This window comes from Prunus avium, chromosome 1 (genome assembly GCF_965620075.1).
Source record: "Prunus avium chromosome 1, drPruAviu1.hap1.1, whole genome shotgun sequence".
Classification (NCBI taxonomy): domain Eukaryota; kingdom Viridiplantae; phylum Streptophyta; class Magnoliopsida; order Rosales; family Rosaceae; genus Prunus; species Prunus avium.
The window spans coordinates 30020969-30027126 of record NC_142284.1 but is presented as its reverse complement, the minus strand read 5'-3'; the positions used below and the strand labels follow the sequence as shown (position 1 = coordinate 30027126).

General features: G+C 40.8%; 1 non-coding gene across 1 annotated transcript; it reads right to left on the bottom strand.

Annotated features, from left to right (window-relative positions):
- Nucleotides 1-2212: 2212 nt before the first annotated feature.
- Nucleotides 2213-2319, bottom strand: LOC148297690 (small nucleolar RNA R71). Its single transcript, XR_015833211.1, has one exon. It is a non-coding gene; the product is annotated as a small nucleolar RNA R71 (small nucleolar RNA).
- Between the last annotated feature and the right edge of the window lie 3839 nt (nt 2320-6158).

The window sequence follows — 6158 nt, the reverse complement described above, 5'->3', positions numbered from 1 at the left end:
TTCATAGAAGTTGTTCCAATGGGTGTCTACTACAACATATCCAGATTTGAGCCCTATTGGATAAGTTTTGAAACCTCTGGCCTTCCTACACCAAGTCTGGTTCAGAAGACTCGTTTTTGTTCAACAACCAAAAGAAGACCACATGGGTTGGCAGCAAAAGGCAGCCACAATTGATCACCTTTGATCCCATGTGAAGAAAGCTTGAGGTGCAGCAAAAGAAGTATGGGATGGGATTGATTCCAACCACACTAACATAGACAAGATGAAGTGGGAGTTATGGGTTGTATTAAATGAGGAATGGTGGTGTTGGATTTCATCATGATGTTCCTCCCTCTTAGCCCTATAAATAGAGGAGTCTTCAAGCTACAAAATTCACTTCAGCCATCCTCCACACTTCCATCATCCAGAAATCATCCTCATACATTCCCACAACCCCAAACACTCAAGCAATCAACCCAATACTCTAAACTGCCCCAAAATCACCAAAACAGCTCCAGAAAACCTCCCTTCCATTTCCCTACGAATTTCCTCTTTCTCAGCCATCACCACTCACTCAAGCTCATCTCAAATCACCTCCATATCCTTCATACATCCTTCTAGACGTGGAGAAGCTCTTGGAGAAGCATTGGACACTACAAGAACTTCATAAAAGGGTTTTTCTACTCTTATGGCATTCATTATGTTTTCCCATTTCTATTTTAGTTTCTTTTCCATTATGAGTAGCTAAATCCATAACTAGGGCTTCGATGTAACCTAACATGAATATTCTGGGTTTATAAGTTTGGAGTTTCAAGTTTGATTCATGATTCATGTTCTTATTCATTATGCTTATAAGTTAACATGCTTGTTTGAATGATTGATCACCATTAGAACTTGTTTGTTAACTATCTTGGTTTGAATTAAGAGTAGACACCATGCTTTAATTCGAATTGAACTATGAATAGGAAGAGTATGTATGGACATTCGACAACAGGGATTAGATACATGCTTGGTTGTTTAAATTGTTCTTCTATGCTTAATGGGTTCCTAATGCTTAATTTTAGGTTAGACAACAAATGATCAAATTAGGGAATTAGGAACACAAGGTTAGGACCAAACACCATGGCCTAATCATACTTTAGCTAGAATCAATCTTTGAATCTGAATTAAACTTGTTACTTGACTCCATATAACCCAGAATTGAATTGTTATGGTGATTCGAATGCCCTAGTCTCCAAATCTGTTTTCCAACTCTTAAAACCACTCTTTGTTACACTTGTTTATTTGCTTTCATTTGCAATTTCAGTTTGCTCACTTCCTTTCACAATCACAATCACTCTCACTTTAATTTCTGTTTTAGACTTAACTTCCTAACTTCTTGAATTCGGTAATCTACGTACATAACTAATTTGAACTTCTCAGTCTTCGTGGGTACGACCTCGTACTTGTCTTGCTATATTACTAATTGCCCCGTACAATTGCGAGTTAACATAATAATTAACAACAAATTTTGGCGCCGTTGCCGGGGACTGAACGAAAGTTCTTCCCTGGTTATGTGCCCAAGGTTACCGTATTCTTTTTAGTGTTTCTAATTAATCTAATTTTCTGTTTCAGGTAGTTTATGTCTAAAAGACCGTTCCTTGAACAAGTGAGGTCTTCGTTCCAACGCTCCAGATCTTTGAACGCAGGACCATCGTTGCAACCCAACCGGGTGATCTCTGAAGTTCATAATCGTCTAGAAAGAGAGTTGTCAACTGCAAAAGAGCAAGCTCTTGCCACATTTACAAGTATTGCTCTCCACACTGAACTTCCTGGTTCTTCACCTTCAAATTCGGAAGCAAGTTCAGACCAAGAAGAAGAAGAAGAGATGGCTGCCAATGAGTTCATGGGAGAACTTGATATCCCAACAATTCCAGCATCTCCTTCAAGCATTTTGCTGCCCACTGTAGCTCGAAATTATGAGCTTAAATCTTCTCATCTTAATATGCTGCCTTTCTTTTATGGTTTACCTAATGAAGATCCATTAACTCATATAAAGGATATTTTTAATGTTGTGAGTTCTTTTCCCTTGACAGGTGTGACAGAAGATCAACTTCGAATGAGAGTGTTTCCATACACTTTGAAGGATAAGGCGAAATATTGGTTGAATTCTTTGAAGCCTGGTTCACTCACTACATGGGCTGCCATTCAAAAGAAGTTCTTGGAGAAATACTTCTCCACGCAAAAGACCGACATGCTTAGGGATAAGATCTTGTTATTTGCACAGCAAGATGATGAATCGTTTTGTGAAGCATGGGAGAGATTCAATGGGCTGCTCAACCAATGTCCTCATCATGGGATTCCATTGAAGCTTCAAATGCCGTTGAACTTGAATTGTCCAATTTGGAACACCTATTGATTTCGGATCAAGCCCAAAACTTGGGCAACATCATAATATGGTGGGAGGAGTCATTTGGTTAGTTTTGAGTGATATCCAATCGCTAGAAGTATGGAATACACCAACCACTCCAATTTGAAACGAACTGCCGATGAACTTGAATTGTCCAATTTCTCACACCTATTGAGTTCGGATCGAGCCCCAAACTTGGGCAACATCATAATATGGTGGGTGGAGTCATTTGGTGAGTTTTGAGTGAAATCCAATCGCTGGAAGTATGGAATACACCAACCAGTCCAATTAGGAACGAACTGCCGTTGAACTTGAATTGTCCAATTTCTAACACCTATTGATTTCGGATCGAACCCCAAACTTGTGCAACATCATAATATGGTGGGTGCAGTCATTTGGTGAGTTTGGAGTGAAATCCAATCGCTAGAAGTATGGAATACACCAACCACTCCAATTAGGAACGAACTGCCGTTGAACTTGAATTGTCCAATTTCTCACACCTATTGATTTCCGATCGAGCCCCAAACTTGGGCAACATCATAATATGGTGGGAGGAGTCATTTGGTGAGTTTTGAGTGAAATCCAATCGCTAGAAGTATGGAATACACCAACCACTCCAATTAGGAACGAACTGCCGTTGAACTTGAATTGTCCAATTTCTCACACCTATTGATTTCGGATCGAGGCCAAAACAAGGGCAACATCATAATATGGTGGGAGGAGTCATTTGGTGAGTTTTGAGTGAAATCCAATCGCTAGAAGTATGGAATACACCGACCACTCCAATTTGGAACGAACTGCCGTTGAACTGGAATTGTCCAATTTGGAACACCTATTAATTTCGGATCGAGCCAAAACTTGGGCAACATCGTAATTTGGTGGGAGGAGTCATTTGGTGAGTTTTGAATGAAATCCAATCGCTAGAAGTATGGAATACACCAACCACTCCAATTAGAAACGAACTGCCGTTGAACTTGAATTGTCCAATTTCTCACACCTATTGATTTCGGATCGGTCCCCAAACTTGGGCAACATCATAATATGGTGGGAGTAGTCATTTGGTGAGTTTTGAGTGAAATCCAATCGCTAGAAGTATGGAATACACCAACCACTCCAATTAGGAACGAACTGCCGTGGAACTCGAATTGTCCAATTTCGAACACCTATTGATTTCGGATCAAGCCCAAAACTTGGGCAACATCATAATATGGTGGGAGGAGTCATTTGGTGAGTTTTGAGTGAAATCCAATCCCTAGAAGTATGAAAGACACCAACCACTCGAATTAGGAAAGAACTGCCGTTGAACTTGAATTGTCCAATTTCTCACACCTATTGATTTCGGATCGAGGCCCAAACTTGGGCAACATCATAATATGGTGGGAAGAGTCATTTGGTGAGTTTTGAGTGAAATCCATTCGCTAGAAGTATGGAATACACCAACCGCTCGAATTAGGAACGAACTGCCGTTGAACTTGAATTGTCCAATTTCTCACACCTATTGATTTCGGATCGATCCGCAAACTTGGGCAACATCATAATATGGTGGGAGGAGTCATTTGGTGAGTTTTGAGTGAAATCCAATCGCTAGAAGTATGGAATACGCCAACCACTCCAATTAGGAACGAACTGCCGTGGAACTTGAATTGTCCAATTTCGAACACTTATTGATTTCGGATCAACCCCAAAACTTGGGCAACATCATAATATGGTGGGAGGAGTCATTTGGTGAGTTTTGAGTGAAATCCAATTCCTAGAAGTATGAAAGACACCAACCACTCGAATTAGGAAAGAACTGCCGTTGAACTTGAATTGTCCAATTTCTCACACCTATTGATTTCGGATCGAGCCCCAAACTTGGGCAACATCATAATATGGTGGGAAGAGTCATTTGGTGAGTTTTGAGTGAAATCCATTCGCTAGAAGTATGGAATACACCAACCACTCCAATTAGGAACGAACTGCCGTTGAACTTGAATTGTCCAATTTCTCACACCTATTGATTTCGGATCGAGCCCAAAACTTGGGCAACATCATAATTTGGTGTTAGGAGTCATTTGGTGAGTTTTGAGTGAAATCCAATCGCTAGAAGTATGGAATACACCAACCACTCCAATTAGGAACGAACTGCCGTTGAACTTGAATTGTCCAATTTCTCACACCTATTGATTTCGGATCGAGCCACAAACTTCGGCAACATCATAATATGGTGTCAGGAGTCATTTAGTGAGTTTTGAGTGAAATCCAATCGCTAGAAGTATGGAATACACCAACCACACCAATTAGGAACCAACTGTCGTTGAACTTAAATTGTCCAATTTCTCACACCTATTGATTTCGGATCAAGCCCCAAACTTGGGCAACATCATAATATGGTGGGAAGACTCATTTGGTGAGTTTTGAGTGAAATCCATTCGCTAGAAGTATGGAATACACCAACAACTCCAATTAGGAACGAACTGCCGTTGAACTTGAATTGTCCAATTTCGAACACCTATTGATTTCGGATCAACCCCAAAACTTGGGCAACATCATAATATGGTGGGAGGAGTCGTTTGGTGAGTTTTGAGTGAAATCCAATCGCTAGAAGTATGGAATACACCAACCACTCCAATTAGGAACGAACTGCCGTTGAACTTGAATTGTCCAATTTCTCACACCTATTGATTTCGGATCAAGGCCAAAACATGGGCAACATCATAATATGGTGGGAGGAGTCATTTGGTGAGTTTTGAGTGAAACCCAATCGCTAGAAGTATGGAATACACCGACCACTCCAATTTGGAACGAACTGCCGTTGAACTGGAATTGTCCAATTTGGAACACCTATTAATTTCGGATCGAGCCAAAACTTGGGCAACATCGTAATTTGGTGGGAGGAGTCATTTGGTGAGTTTTGAATGAAATCCAATCGCTAGAAGTATGGAATACACCAACCACTCCAATTAGAAACGAACTGCCGTTGAACTGGAATTGTCCAATTTCTCACACCTATTGATTTCGGATCGGTCCCCAAACTTGGGCAACATCATAATATGGTGGGAGTAGTCATTTGGTGAGTTTTGAGTGAAATCCAATCGCTAGAAGTATGGAATACACCAACCACTCCAATTAGGAACGAACTGCCGTGGAACTTGAATTGTCCAATTTCGAACACCTATTGATTTCGGATCAAGCCCAAAACTTGGGCAACATCATAATATGGTGGGAGGAGTCATTTGGTGAGTTTTGAGTGAAATCCAATCCCTAGAAGTATGAAAGACACCAACCACTCGAATTAGGAAAGAACTGCCGTTGAACTTGAATTGTCCAATTTCTCACACCTATTGATTTCGGATCGAGGCCCAAACTTGGGCAACATCATAATATGGTGGGAAGAGTCATTTGGTGAGTTTTGAGTGAAATCCATTCGCTAGAAGTATGGAATACACCAACCGCTCGAATTAGGAACGAACTGCCGTTGAACTTGAATTGTCCAATTTCTCACACCTATTGATTTCGGATCGATCCGCAAACTTGGGGAACATCATAATATGGTGGGAGGAGTCATTTGGTGAGTTTTGAGTGAAATCCAATCGCTAGAAGTATGGAATACGCCAACCACTCCAATTAGGAACGAACTGCCGTGGAACTTGAATTGTCCAATTTCGAACACCTATTGATTTCGGATCGAGCCCCAAACTTGGGCAACATCATAATATGGTGGGAAGAGTCATTTGGTGAGTTTTGAGTGAAATCCATTCGCTAGAAGTATGGAATACACCAACCACTCCAATTAGGAACGAACTGCCGT